The following is a 16,829-nucleotide window of genomic DNA, read 5'->3' as shown; positions in this document are numbered from 1 at the left end:
TCAAGGCTCAGTGCTTGTCAATGCTTTCAACACACACACACACACACACACACACACACACACACACACACAAACACACACACACACACTCACACTCCTCTCCCTCTGAGCACTTCTCATCAGTATTCTCACAGTGGTGCAGGATTAAACTGTGTCCGCAGCGTTGACATCACATGGACGGCCTCTCATTCCTCGGATTTACGGGGCCCACTTCGAAGCCCCGGAGGCTAAAACCGGGGATTTCAGAACAACTGGAATCTTTATTTGATTACGTCTGTGGCCGCCAAGCCTGTCACCAGTGTGTTAGGTCTTACTACAACCATCAATTCTGCCCATGTCATTCTTGGAAAAGGCTTTAAGGTATAACCATGAACAGGATGGAAGAAATCGAGGCAAGATCACCTGAATCCATACATTTATATATTTATATGGATCATTTTCGAGATTAAACTAAAATAATTCAGGGTTGACTTCGAGTTGACTTCCTTACTTTCTTTAGACAGCTGTAGATTTCTTTCCAGCTTGTTTATTATGGCACATTTTAAACGCATTAAGTGTTTTCTTCTCAGCCACTTGGGGGCAGCCCAGCTCAACATTGATATATTACCACTCTATAAAGTTGTTATGGCAAACGTGTTGGCAAACGGTTGCCTATATACACACCTGGCAGTCACTTAGCTACATAAGAATTCATTTGGAAGTTGTGTTTTTTGTCAATTTGATTAATTACCTTTTTAGCTCTGTTTTAGTCTCCACCAACTGCTGATGGAAATATCTGCCTCCTTAAGGACCTTTACGCATCGCGGACGTTTTCTTTGTGCAAATATTGAGCTTATCAACACATGTTTTCGAACTGTTGTTTTTGTCATGAATAGCCTACTTTCACACAGAACGGAGAACAGAAACAGATCCGGATGCACTGATCCGACTTTTTCATCTATATAGTGATACCTGGGCTTTAAGTATCGCCCGATACCGAGTACTGATCCGATAGCAGTGTTTAATTAATGAGCTGTGAAGTGACTGGGATCATTCTTTTATATCTAAGGCAAATCAGGCTTGACTTCAATGTTGCTTTCCAAACGTTATAAAACAAAATTTAACAAATACATACATTGATATAAATGTGACTTGTTATTCATCAAAATAATGGTATCCGGTAACATATTGGCTTAATAACCGATCCAGCAATTTGAGTCAGTATGAGACCGATATCTGACATCTGTATCTGTATCGGTGCATCTCTAGTTTTATTGTAGTAGTGTGCATTCCCAGCACAGAGAAGAACCATTTAATTGTGTGAAATAAAGCTGGATTAGCGTCATCCTTTACAGACTAAAGGTGTCAGAGGTGTCTTACGTACTGTCAGCTGGATTGAATTGGCTGTGACAGAATATAAGCTTTTCCCTTAAAGTTTTTATTTTGAAGGTGTACATGTAGAGAGAAGAGAGTGGAAGCAGGACACAAGCCACACCTTATGAAAGATGACATGAAGACAGAATGACTAACGATGTATGTGCCATCTGTTCTGATTACATTGTTCAGGTGTTCAAGTGCCGAAGTTCATGTGGAATTCCCCCGAAAATGTAACCGTTGACGCACGAAACACAGGACCTTTTTCAGATGAAAAAGGCACATGAAGCCCTCTGCCTGTCTGCATGTTGTTGTGTAGCAACCGAGCAAATTCCTGGGTATGGTGAGCAAGATGCAGTACACCAGCCCATGGCTCAAACTCAACCACTGAGCGGATCCATTATTTGTGTGTACTGTACGTGTGTGACTCTCTCTCTGCAGTAAATTACTTTCCAAGGAATATAATCTTGCACAAACAGGATTTCCCCCCCATCGAGACAGGCAGAAGGTCATGGCCAGGGAGGGTCATAGTTTCTCAACTATTTGAACAATGAAAGTATGTTTAGAAAAATACCTTTGGTTCTCAGATGCATTAAAAATACCTCTGAATACCTCCCTTATTTATGTCCCATATTCAACCATAACCGAGCTTCCGTCTGATCCTTGATTCTGAGATTGTTTCACAGCTGTGCCTGATTTCTCCTCCACGCGTTCTACACTCTTGTGAATCACTCATTCAAATGGCTTTTAATTATAGCTTGAAACCCTAATCTTCCTTAACTGCCTGCTTATGTTTCTGCAGACAATTATTCTTCCAAGTTGAACCCTGTTGTCGATGATTGATGCGATTTTGACAAAAGCAAGACTTGTAAAAACCACGATCCTTCAGTTTCCCATGATGGACAAATTTACCTTGATTCTGCGTACAGAATTTAGAGCTTGTGACCTCTTAAAACAGCTTCTATTGGGGCTCCTAGTCATGTCAGATGTCTATGAGATGTCTACGTCTAAAACACTTCACTGTACATTAAGTCGTTTAAATTAGCTCCACGTGGACCAGTTCAACTGTGCTTATGCAGCCAGAGCGAGGTAAACCGTCAAAGAGATTTGTTTACATGGCTTCTATTCCAGACCTGGTGACTCAGGCGCCTTCGAACATTCATCCCCAGCAACACTGCTTAAAACAGAAACTAACCCTAAATTGCCCTGGAATAACCGGTGACATTTTTGTGGTTGGCTACGTCAAGCAATAGTGACGTGAAACCAGTCATATAGGGTTACGGCTGTTTAAAGAACATGGATGGGGGCGACTGTATCGGACCTTTATCTGGTTGTGTTTGTTTCCACTGAACCTTCTTTACACAAACACAAGTAATTCCTTTTGGGATCAACTTCCCGGAAGAAGAATTATGGCGCAGGCAACAAAAATTCTAGCTACACAAACACAAAGAGCTACAACACAGCGTGATGATGCCTGGTTTATTTTAGCAGTGTGATGAACTCCTGAGGTTCCTCTCGCTGGCATAAGTCAAATGATCAAACTTCCACAGCAAACACAAAGAAGTTGGTCACACAAAGATTGGCTTGTCTTCCTCCTTAACACCATGTTTATATGAAAACAGAAGTGCTGCCTTCATAATGACTAAAAGGGTCAAAAGGGGTTCAGGATCAGTTCCTTCAAGTAATCCCCCCCCCCCCCCCCCCCCCCCCCCACTCTGCAGGACTCATCCGTGGCATTGATCTGGCTTGCATCAACTTCAGATACTTAAAGCAAATGTGTAAACGAGCAAACACCATTCCTGAGCTACAGCCACAAGGATATACATACTAATCACTTCATTCTTTCACTCACACTAATCGGACGTATTGGTTTTTTTAAAGCCTCGATCTTCTGTAACTGTCTTTTCTAAAACAAATATAAAGAGAGTTTTTTTTTTTTACAATAAATCTCTGCATTGCTCATTTGCATTTCAGAACTACTTCATAATTGATTTGATGGGCGCTCTAGATTATGATAATGTGATAAAACCCTCACGCTGTGTTTCAATCTTATCAGACAGTCATTGCCTCAACTCAAGGCTTCTCTCGTGCTGTGTTGACAAAGAAAAAGAACATCCACTGGAGGCTGACTGCACGAACAGAAGGGCTGACTATGCGTTATGCATTGTGTATATGTGCGAGAAAACCTAGAGTGTGTACCGTAGACAGGCCGTGTAAATAGCCCATGTAGCAAAAATGGCTGAGGACACAGCAAAAGGCAGGCCAGCCCTCGAAGGAAGACAACCAGGATAAACCAGAATTATCTCGTCATCGGCAGCGATGGCAAATGTAAAACCATATTTATGATAACAGCATCATATACACGCACAATAGTGCTGCGTTGTCAGCCAACTAACCGTCAGACTGTGTGCCTGAGAGCGAATAAACATCAGACTCTACATCAAAATATGCATTATTATTCTATTGTGCTCTGGGAAGATCAGTTCTTTGAGACTTCTCTGTATTTTGGGTTTGCTACTTTACCAAATCAATTATTATTTTGTTTTGGTGCTTCTGGTTAAAGCTGCACAAATCAATATTTTTACGTCGACAAAAGATCAAATAATTCTGTAATGTGAAAGAATTAGTTTGCATTTAGAAGCCAACATACATTATCTTCTTGGCTTTGGTTTTACAGCCTTTAACTTTACTATTTTGGTTCAGCTTCTCCGCTCTCGTCTGCATTGCAGCTGTTTTCAGACCCGATGTACTGTACCTGCCCAGCACCAACGGCCGGTGAACATAGTCCCGCACTTTAGTCGCTAAAGAGTCCGATATTTCCCTCTGGAGTTGGTAGTAAAAATATCGTGAAACTTTCATCAAGTGGACAGAAACATGACTCCAAATGAATGACAATGTTGCTCCATGTCTGCTAGGTGTGTAAAAAGGCACTTGTTTGCCAACATTTCTTGAATAAAAATGAGTCTCACTTCGTGTTGGAATATTAATTAATCTACGACATTGCAGTCTGTTTGACTGTCCGCTGACTGTCGGCTACGTGACATTTATATTATTTGGATGCCTTAAGCCAAACTGGATGCTAAGGGGCTAAGTCGTGTAATGTAACAAAATACTGCACATGTAACTGTCAAATATCACCATTGATATGATATGATCAGACTGAATGACATACTAGATCCCAATGCTGCAAATTACCCCACTGACACAAGCTTTACCCAGAAAAGTAACAAAGACCCGAAGTGGACCATTCCTCGTGACTGTGCCACATGGCACAATGTGTTCGACAGCACATTACATGTGCATACAAGGTTAGTCAGTGAGTCAGATTGTCGTTTGACGCCTCAGGAAACTAGATGTATGTGGGACATTGGCTGCCTCTGGGCCTGGCTGGAAAAACCTCTCACCCTCGAGACCTTTCCACAGTGCTCTCAGCTGCCAACTACACACACACACACACACACACACACACACACAAACAACAGCCTAAATGCACGGAAGTCTATCTACGGCATCCTCAACCCAGTGTGTCTGCTGGTGAGTGTCAGCCTGACCACACAACGATACGGGGAGTCGTATGGCTGGCGTCACTCTGTGGTAAATTAGTAGTCATGTTATAAACAGAATATTTTAGTCTCTGATTACGTGCGTACCAAATGATGGCTTTGTTTAAACACCAGTGACTCTGCCCATGTGTCCTCTCTTTGATTACACATGAGGAGGTCTGGAAGAGAATTCTTACACTAAAGATAGTTGCACAGAATCATTTCCAGAAAGGATAAAGCTCCATTATCATCTCAGGACCCCTTAGATTTATCTTGAGACCCTTAGAAGGGTTACATAACATTGCATGGCAACTGGATTCTCTCAATGTCACAAGATCACGCAAGGATTGCTGGATCACATATCAAACAAAAGTCCTTGTCCGGCTTCAAGCAATGCATAAGCGTCCTGTGAGGAGCAGCGTGGTTTAGGTGTACACAAGACAACACAGAGAGGTCATTCTAAACAACAACAATGGCAACTCATGAAGAGGTTAGCACTTAGCAATGGATGAATAGCATCAGTTATATCAGAACAGGAGAGTATTTCTTCATTAAAAGAAGAGCAAAGAACAGCACTGAAAGCTTTCCTTGATGGAAAAGATGTTAGTTTTGGTGGTTAAAACCAGCTTCTCCTCAACTTTCATTGCTGTACGTTGTATTAGCCTACTGATCTTATGTGATGTTAGGCAACTTTGAGTGCTATGAAACAAAATGTATTCATATTTTTCCTATTGTGATCAAAAGGAAATGTTCTAACACATTGATGCATCAGTAATATAATAACAATATAACATATCTGAGTCAATTGCTACTGTTCCTCAAGTAAAGGGCCTGATTACTTTTTCCAGGACTAATGTAAGAAATATCTTCGGTAGCTATAATGACTTTCTGCTTGGTGTCCTGAGTGCATCGTCAGGTTTTTCTCAAGATTTCCCTTTCCATTTCCTTCTCCATCTTTCTCCGGATGCAGCTGCTGTTTCCCCATACAACCAGGAAATGAGGAGTGTTAAAGGCTCCCAGAGTGACGCTAAGGATTACACAGGGACCAGCTCAGTTTTTCTGTTGGACCCCTTCCAGTCGTTAAAACAAATGAAAACACCTCTGTCATGCACTCAGACACTGAGTGGGAAAGGGCGGAGGGCGAACTGCACCCTCTTTGCAAACCACACCAACCTCGTCGCTCTCATGAACCCACATTTGCACTTTGTCTTTGCTACCAGGCTGCACCGTATCATTTTGGGAAGGCCAAATGTGGGTGTTGTCTGTTTATGGTGAAACCATGCGACAGAGGTGATTAGAGAAATGGCTGTGGCAATACCTTAACACAGGGGTGTCAAACATACGGCCCGCGGGCCGGACCCGGCCCCCCACGTCATTTTATGTGGCCCGCGAATCCGCCAGCAAAAAAAAAATAATAATAATTTTTTTTTTTTTTTTTTTTTACAAAAATTTAAAGTTAGATGTGAAAATAAAAATATCCCCATGGTCGAAATTATGAGATAGAAAGTCGAAGTGATGAGATGGCATGTTGTCTGTGTGCCGACATTAAAACTATCACAACAGGTGGACAGGAGATGCAACAGCCCATAAAGAGGATTTCCAACAAGTTTCTCAACATGCGTACTTCTCTGTACTGAAACGTCATCAGTCTCAGCCCAAGTACTGTTCCAATTCAAAGTTCACATCGAGCCAAGCACGGCCCTAATGCCCGGATGTGGCTCGCTCTGCCCATTTTACCCGGGATGCATCGGAGGTGACTTGTCTGTACTTGGGACAGCCAAATATCCCAGAATGCATTTTGCACCAGCAACAGGAAACAATGGCGGAGGAGAAATCACACAACTGGAAGTACGTGTTGTGGAAGTCACAGATATCCCGAGAAACTAAACTAACTATGTTAGGAGTACCGTAGTTACATTTACACCGTCTTACATTTACAACCGGCCCTTTGAGGGCGACCGTGATGCTGATGTGGCCCCAGAGTGAAAATGAGTTTGACACCCCTGCCTTAACAGAAAGACTTTTTGTTATTTAGAGAGAGTTCAGTGGAGAGAGAAGGGACAATTAGATAAATTGGCATCACCAAAATGACATGATGTGTTCCCTCCATAGTGTGTGTGTGTGTGTGTGTGTGTGCCTCTACTGTACTCTAGAAATGAAGGAATTGTGGATCACAAGGTTACAACTAAAACTGGAGATTCAACCAGAGGATACCTGCGAGAGTGAGAGTGAAAGCAGACTTTAAACTCACTCTGGCGTTAAAAAGGTCAAGCCAGCATTGACCTTTCACATTGGCCTTTAACTTGTTGACCATGAGTGAGAGAAGATGACTCACAACATTTCACCCTGGGTATGTTGTTCCCATGACAGAACCAAGTTATGCTTGTTATATTTCTATCCTCACGAAACCAAGTTTTGTCTCATCCAAAAATGGAAAGTACCTGTAAAACTGAGCTTCGGCCTTATGATGCAACACATTCTCGCTCCAAAATAAGATACAGACGCTTGGTCAGTGGCCCTAAGCTTCAAACGATGTCGCTCTAGCTACCCCTCCAGCGTCAGTTTTAGACGCGGCAGAACTGTTGTAACAGCAAATTAGGTTGACGCAACAAAACCACTTAGTTCGGTTTAAGAAGAGCGCAATTGACGTTACCCTGACTGACTAACGACTCAGATGATGACTAATGACTGACGCGACTCAATCTTTACTTTTAGTTCCCCACAGGATATGATTAGCGGTCTCCTGGATGAAAGTCCCGTGTTTGTTTGACCCGTCCACTTCCCCTTCCTGCCCTGTGTGGACTCTTTCTTCATACTGACCGTCTAATAGTGATGCGGATGGCTTTACATTGGAGTTAGTTAAATGCCTGTTGTGTCTCATACAGACGCTGAAGGGTGGCCGTAACTGCCCATGCTGGGGGCTGTGTGGCAGTAGAGTTAAGAGGAACTCTCTTTTAACCCTAATCGCAAAAGTCAAAATAGGCAAGCATGCAGTACAGTCATTAACCTGTATTTAAGTTGACTTTATCAGACAATGTTGCAAAATAATGTTATCATTGCAATGCAGCAGCTTTGAAATCACTGCTGCTTATCAGGTAGAATCTGTGAGAAACAATTAAATTATACTTCTGTCGTCTAATAACGGATGCAAAACAATATGTAAATGAGAATGACTTCACATAAAATTGGCTATATTTGAACAAGTGATAACAAAGAGCTCAGGGTGACACTCAGCACTCAGATGTCCCTCCTCTCATCAGACATTAGCTGTGATGCACAGTGTTGTTATATGCCGTCTGAAAAGAGGACGATGAAGAAACAACTGACCCGGAAACCGTTTTCATGATGTGGAAATGACCTTCTGAGAAATGGCTTAGTGTAGATGTAGATTTAGATCACCTCGTGATGTCTGCACCAGTTTCTTTTTTTTCACACTTTGTGGCAAATCTTTGTGGTTAACTACTCATGCAGCTGGATCACAGTAAAAGCCCCCCTAGTAGTACAAGTGCCATAACCAATTTTCTAACACAAAGACTTTATTACTCGTATATCAATTGAATGCATAATATGTAGAAATGCTTTTACTGTTGTCTCGTGAAATCGAATCAGATGCATTCAACAAGTGAAAGGGTTGTATTGTGAAACATATGCAGAAACTAAAGTATATAGTGTGTTCATAGTAAATTAACTTTTAGTTAGTTTAGTTAGAGCAGTAGCATTAGCATTAGCATTAGAGTAAACCAAACCTCTAAGATATGTCAATTTGCATTCTGTTTGCTTGTGTGCTTCTTCAACTGTTCTTGTGACGCTAGTGCCTCTCTCATTATCTGGCCTATTCATTTGGACTGTAGTCCAGTGATCAATCTCCCCTCTTTCTCCTAAAATCACCATTAACAGGCTGTCAGACTGCAGGTCAATTAAAACAGCTAAACCCACTGAGAGACTGCCAACGGCTCTGCCCGCTCACTGTTTGCTTTTAACTGGTGAGGAAAAAGAAGTGTTTGTGTGTCAGTATGTGTATAGGATCCACGGTGGGAAAACTGGAAATGTTTTGCACTTCGTGAAAAGATATGCTTTCTGTATTAAACTCAAGGCCAAGTCCCAACTAAAGCAAAGCTTGCTGTCAAGCACACTCTGAATTAATTATGTCTCCTTAATCCTGAGTAGCATACACATGTTTATGATTGATTGGCAAATGAACCACTTGTTTTATTCTCATTTTTTTTAAGCCAATTAAAACAGCACCTCATGTTATAAACATAATTTGAAGTTCTGCTTCAGACAGACATTTAGATTAATCAAGCCTGACTTGAGCGGTTGTCGTGCTGAGGAGGAATGCTCCTCTTGACTCTCGACGTGCTTGAGGATAATTGGTACTGATTACCGCCTCTTACTGCGTGTACTCACTGCTCACTGATGAGGAATTGCTCTAACACACAGATGCTCACAAACACATAGACACACGTTTGGTGTCCCCAAAAGAGACACTCGGTGCATGCGTGCAGATACACACAGTTCCCCCCGTTATCTGCTCCCGCACATACCTGTAGAGGAGGAGGCTTGTTTATTTGAGCTGCTGGGTCTCTTAAAGACATTCCAGTGTGGTTTTCCCACGCTGAGGGTGGTGCTGGTAGCTGGTGAGAGGGTGGTGCTGGTGGTGGTGGATGGGCTTGGGGCAAAGGCCTCTTGGACTTTGTGTTGATAGTCTGTGCACGAACAGCCAGAAAAGCCGTGTCTGTCCACCACAATACATGACACCCATTCCTCTGAGATATGTCCAGACATGTTGGAAAAGACTAAGCAAGGACACACACACACACACACACACACACACACACACACACGCACACACACACACACACACACACACACACACACTCACTGATGAGAGTAGTTGTTTAGAAAAGGAAATGTGGGTTTTATCCATGCATCTACATGTGTGTATGAGGGGATTTCAGTACTGCAGGATTACTTTAGTTTTTTTCACTTTTGTGTCTCAAATCAACACACTGCATCTAAACAAGATGCAGCGTTGCAGTTTGAAAAGAGGGCAGCCATTGTCTTGCTTAAAAAAAGATTTAAAAAAGTGCTGCATACTCCGGCTATCATTAGAGACACAGTTAAAACAGAAAAGAAAAACACAAGTGTCGAGCTGCCCTGAACTGTGTGGCTCCAAAATAGATCTTATCAACAAGGCTGCCAGACAACACTGACGAAAGAAAGCGGTTTACTGTCTATTTATGCATAGACATGCATGAGCACACACACACAGTTCACTGTTAAGGCCCGCAGCAGCATCCCCAAAGCTTCCATTGTCAATGTATATCAGTGGCGTTTTGGTGAAACCAGACTCCCCAGACACCAGAGGGCCAAAGAAGAAGGACCCCCCCCCCCCCTCCTCTTTCTTTCTCACCCCCAGCTGCCAGGGAGGGGCAGCTCTGTGCCCTTATTTATACCCTGCAGGTGTCTGGCATGTTCATGTGCATGCACGCAGAAGTCCATGCACGTGTAATGTCGGAACAAATTGGCCCCTTCAGTGTATTTTACTATTTAGATAAGGCAGTAAAGTGAAACACTGAGATTTACACCCGCTCCATTAATTCTGCACTGTAAAACTCTGCCTTTCAGAACCTATTTCTGCTGTGCAATGGAACTCAGATTCAGTATGTGCTTCCAGCCACCGCACAAAGCACATTGTAAATATTTTTTTATGTTATCTATCTGAATTAAGTTCTTTGTAATATTTTCTCGTAAAAAAAAGGTACACGTAAATAGTAGAGCCAGTGAGTTTTTGTTTGTGTAATCCATGACAAAACCTATAAATGCCCCCATGTATTCTTAGATCACAAGATAGATCCTTCCATCTCCCTTTGCACACTATAGGGAACAACTGTTCTGCAATGCACAACATACAGTATATATGTTCATGTACATATTTAGATTGTTTAATGTGCAAGAATATGCTTCAAGTTCACACTTACCAGACCAAATTATAAACACGAAGGGAAGGATTTTAGATGAGCATATAAAACGAATGACAGACATTTGCTGCTGTGAAGTACCTGTTTGCCTGCATGTCTGTGATGTTCACAGGAAGCACAGATTGTGTGCTGGGGGTCCGTTGACATATGGAAGCACGGATGAACACACATTGAAATGTAAACAAGCAGCATGATTCTTCTTTTTTGACAAGATTACGAGTGTCAGATTCAGAGAGAACAGCAATCCACATTTTTACATGTTGTGAATGTATTTATTGATTGCATTGTCTTTGTTTTTCAGCAATGCTTTGCTTCTTACAGCAGTTCTCTGTGTCTTGGCTGCTGCCTAAACCAGCCCCTCCCTCTCTGAAACACAACCAGTCTCTTCTTTCATGTTCCCAGAGGGTTCGTCTTGATAAAGGGTGTACTATTAGAAAATACGGAGGGAAAAGTGATGGGTTGATAAGAAAGAAAGGCAGTGGGGTGTTGGGGGGTCAGGTCAGTGCAGAGTGCTGATTTAGCTCTTCCTAACAGCCATCACACGATCTATTCCAGAGTTTCCCCAGGGAGTAGTTACGTTCTCAGGGCTCCAAGCTCTATATAACGGGAACATTCATTGGACAGACAGCACCTAGTGACAGGGATCACATTACTGGGACTGGGCAATACGTGGTAGAGAGGCTCCATGTAACTTCTTGTGTATGTAGCAATGAGTTAAAGCATGAGAAAAGCCCACGGCCATATGATTTTAAATATAACGATTTGTTTATTGCTGATGAGGTTCCATGTGAACGCCTGCGAGGTAATAGTGCAGGCTGGCAGGATGTTGTTTTTAGCTGTGTCTGTCCCGCAAGGACAGTGTGAACTTAAATCAGATACTCCTAAATATAATTGAATGTCTTTCCAAGTCAAAACAATCCTGTTTGACCCCAGATTTAGCTTACTCGGTGCATCTCAGCTTTCAAACAGTCGATGAAAAAACCTGGAGTAGGTCAAGGCCGTCGCAAACAGCTGAGCTGACCAAAACTGCCAAGAAACCGATGCTCTGATACGTCTCAGATGACCGTTTCTAATTGGCTGACAGGAAGGAAGCAAAAGAATGCCAGGAAGTGAGGTTCATTGGAACGACCCAAACGGCTGCAGTGGCCTTGGTTGCTGTATGGCGGCATGAAACGTGAAAAAAAATGTCTGTGTCTGCACAAGTCTGCCTGCTGTTGCTTAGCAACCCTGATTACGTTTAATCACTGAGAGACCTTTATCTGCTTGTGGCTGCAAAGGTTGCCCTGCCCTTTGGAGAGGTCACTCAAGATAGTGTGTGCAAAGTCATGCTGATGTATCGCTACTGATCAGTTGCTTACTCTGTTGTATTGACAGCCATCTGATCTGGATAAATCTGTTGTCATAGGTTATGTTTGTTTTTTTCATTATTCATTGCGATATCCTCATGTAGTGTGATATCGTATATTTTCTGGAAATTCAATTGGGAAGACGACAAACTTAAATTTTTCCTTTCCATCTGATAAGACAAGAATCCTGTGAAAGAGGTTTAAAAAAAAACACAGACCTGGCACAAAGTTGGCAGACAAGCAAACATTAAGTATTTCTGCATTTTTAGTACCAGCAGCTACATGTTGGGTGTTCAGTACACCACAGAACACAGTACCTGGAGCAATAAGGAGCATGTGCCAAACTGTAATTATTTTGCTAAGGGTCGATTTGACACTCACTGTTTGATGGAGGGGTAATGCATCTAGGTTCCGTAGGCTGTGATACAAATATTTCAGCTTCTCATAGAATATCATACGAGCCAAAAAATGAATGCATAACCGAATGTACACAAACACACCAAGCATGAGAACAAGTATTCCTGCTCCCTCGGGCCATGGTTTCATTGTCCATTCATCAAAACCACATTTATTAAGACTGTCTACGTCTCCACAATACGTATCTCACAATCAACACTCCAACTCTTTCTCTCACACTCTCCTCTTTATCTCCTGTTCAATCTGCTTTCTCTTCCCCTGCCTCTCATTGTGTGCATCTGCCTCACCTTTCTTCCCCAGTCTCACTCTCAGTCCTTATATGGAAACAGGTAAAATCTGTTCTTACAAGTTTCCCTGACCCTATATTTCAAATGGAACTTTCTAAAGGGTTGTCATTCATCATTCCCCCTTTTTAATACAATAAAACATTTATTTGTACTTTGGGTACCCAATGTAAACGCATATGCGTGAATATGTAATGCTCTGTTAGTGATGTTCTTGACGTGCTTTTCTTATGTTGTTTACGTTTTACTTAGTTTATACTTGTTTTAAGTCATTTCTTTTTTTTTACCAAAACCTAACTTTGGTGTAAAATGACACGCGTGAAACCTAAAAACATGACACAGGAATGTCCTTAAAATGAGATCAGATTGCTGATGTATATTTTGTTGTTTCTATATTTCTATAGCAGTGCCTGAGTGCAGCACAACTATGTGAGCCAATTGAATTTCCTGTGTTGCTGCAGTATGTTAACAGGCCGTATGACACTCGCAGACATATCCTGTATGAAGACACCGAACAAGAAGAGACAGCCAACGAAACCACTGCGGCTATTAATCCAACCAGTGATACGAGGAGGCAGATGGCAGGATGCAGGTTAGATGCAGGATGCAGGATTCGACAGCTGTGTCTGTCATACGTCTTTGACGTAGAGCTTCCCAGGTGTTGCCTCCTGGGCTTCACTGGAGGAGGCACAGTGGGCACTGCATTTTTCTGTCGGCCTATGTGTGTTTGTCTCGATGTGCGTCTGTCTGAGGGGAAACCAACGCTTTCACGAGTGTGTTTTTCTCCACTCAGGTTTCGGTGCCAGTGTACAAGTGTACGTGTCATGTCATGCCTTTGTCAAAATGAGTGTTCGCAGTAAATCTCACGCTGTGCGGTTTGCAGCGAGAGAGACAAAGGGAATTTCCTTGAAGCTGAAGCGGATCTCACGTGTGCATTTCTCTCGTACCAAAAGCCAGCCAACGCCAAGATAAAACAAATGACAGGTATCTTTGACTTGTTGAATGTTTATTCAGGATGTCCCATTGAGACCAGAGTTCATGAGATAGCACAGAAAAGGCAAATCAATGGTGCAATAAAAGAGACACTTTAAAAATGCTTTTAAAAATGTGTACGGTATATTAGGGTAAATGCCTGCTCACTTGATTATCTACCGATGACAGAAAATGCTGTATTGAAATAATCAAGTGCAGTTCAGTTCACATTACGCTGCTTCTCCTTATAATGTTTCTCCGGCTGCAGTTGTTTGGCAGATGTACGCATTAAAAAAAAGCACTCCACCGATTTAGCATCGCACTCACTCATTGTTACACAATGAACAGTTTAAAAAAGAGGATCAAAACACATGCAGCAGAACCAGAAATATGGGCTTTTTGATTCCACACATTCTTGTCAAAAGCTGGCGCCTACATCACCCGGAATGAAGCGACATCACTTGATGCAACATTGGTGGAGTTCCTGTTTCATTCCTGATGGTCTCTGATGAAATTATCAGAACTATAGCACTTTTATGGAGTTTTGTTCTGTTTTACAAACAGCATAACCACATATGCCCAGAGTCATATCTCTTGCTGATATACAGCTATTTTCCTTTGAATTGAATGTATTTGGAAACAAATGCCAGTGACAATCATTTTGAATGCATCTAAAATGCAAACTCGTAGTCCTCTAACTGTGACTAGTCATGCATGTAAACCCGTGAGCAATTTGTAAAGCCCTGAGTCTGCGCTCATGTGAGTCATTTTAGACACCAGCTCATAAAAACCAAAAGGTGTCTGAGTCTGCCATGTCATTCATTTGCATTTCTGTCATCATCATCACAAACGCTGTACCAAAGAGGGACGTGTGTGTGTGTGTGTGTGTTGGGGGACAATAGGTTTCCTGTAGGCATGATCTGACCGGACCTTGAAGAGAAGTAACTGTCACTTGCTGGCACCATACAGACAGGAAGCAGATCACTGACTGATCTGGTTTTAGTTCCCCTGGCAGCTTAAAAGCAGGAAGTCAGACTGATAAGCAAGAATAGCCACAGACAATGAACAACTGTAAAACATCAGTAAAGAGGACCACATACCCAAACACTCACGCTGGTACACAGACTTATACACAGACTTATACACAGCACATGACAAGCCTGGGACTGTACTCATGATTTATGAGACATGATTTATGACCCCCCCCCCCCCCAAAACATTTTTTGTTTTGAGCTTATTGTTTCACTATCTGCGGAAAGAAACACGCTCTTCTCATTATGACCAACATTTCTCACATTTACCACAAAATGTTTTCTCATCAAAAATAAAAAGCTTGGTGGAAACAAAGGACCATATTCTGTGCTTGCAGTTGGAGCTGAACCGCCAAATCGCTGTTGAAATAATAACGCATACCGGCACACATTTGGATAATTACAGGATGAATCAAAAAAGACGCACCAAGAAAACTGCCACAGTAGGAAACTCAGTGGCCTAATTTGAGTTCTAACATGGCGAGGTGTGGCTTTGAAAAAAAAGATCAAACAGTATTTTATCTTTTCCATTTTTGGAAAGAGAGAGTACCTGCACTAATCTTGTGCAGCATGCTGGTAGTTTCGTATTTTTATACAATGGGAGACTCTTCCTGTCTTTCTGTTGCATTCCAGAGCTGTAGGTTCGGATGACACACAGTTCAGGATGTCCTCCCGGTAGCGATCCTTCCTGAAGGAAAGGAGATGAAAGGTCAGCGCGTGATGTTTTTGTGAGCGGCGGGGATGGAAAGTCAGTATCATTTGTATTTCTGTGTGTTTTTGAGCAATTCTGGCTGCCACTCGGAATGAGGTTGAAACTAAACGTTTAATAAGCCCCTCCCCTAAACATTGATTGTCCATTAGCAACCATAAATCTGCATTTCTCCAGATGATGTAGCCGTGTGCATGCAGTAAGAGTCACACTCTACATCTGAAGATTGGAAGGTGTTTCCAAAACCAAAAACACAAAGGAATGTGAGGAATGGATTAAATATTGGGGTTGTCTGCCCAATCAAGCTGCAATCGTGACGTTAGCAGGTCTGTCTTGCTCCTTATTGGATTTGGGCTTAAGTTTAACTACAGTACCTCCAGCCAAAGTTACCTGAGCTAGCACTACATTTCATAAAGTCGTGTGTTACTCTTTGTCCTAAAACTCTTCTACGGGATCAATTGAAGGGAAAATATTCAGTTTGATCATGCATTTATCTTTATCATATTATTTATAATATTCAGACTTAGTAGAGCTACACTGCAATACAATAACAATGCTGCTTCTGTATTTGCCTGTGTTCTGGATCATCAACTGGTAATGATTATGATGAGAAAAGTGAAGCCAATACGGAAGTATTTTAATTTGTTCAAATGCCAAACTCAAGGCTTCCAAATGGCGGTCCACAAAGTAATGGGTGACGTCATGGTGACTCGGTCCACTTCTTCTACAGTCTATGGTTATTTCAATATCCAGACAGACAGTATGAGAAAATGCATTTTGCATGAAAACATATAAACATTTTGTGGTAGAAACCCAAAATACATATAAACGTGAAAGTCAGCATAATATGTCGCCTTTAAAAAGTCAGTTGGAGACAGTGTTGTCATCTGACTCATGAAGGTACCTACAGCAAAATTAGCAAGCTCGCTGGCTAATACAATCTGTTGACGACAGTTTTCAGCCTACAAAATGTCCTGTCGACACTCAAATGTGTGGTGCACCTCAAGTTCAAGGATTTCAAAGTGATCCAAATAGTTCTGCAGCCCCAACCAGCATTCTGCAGAATGACAAGTCTAATGACTAATCCAATGGTCATCCCTCTCCCCAAACTCTCTTTCTCCCTCTTTCTCCCTCTCTCTCTCTCTCTCTCTCTCTCTCTCTCTCTCACACACACACAAACACACACACACACAC

The sequence above is a fragment of the Melanostigma gelatinosum genome (assembly GCF_949748355.1).
Source record: "Melanostigma gelatinosum genome assembly, chromosome: 18".
Classification (NCBI taxonomy): Eukaryota; Metazoa; Chordata; class Actinopteri; order Perciformes; family Zoarcidae; genus Melanostigma; species Melanostigma gelatinosum.
This window is presented reverse-complemented; position numbering follows the sequence as displayed.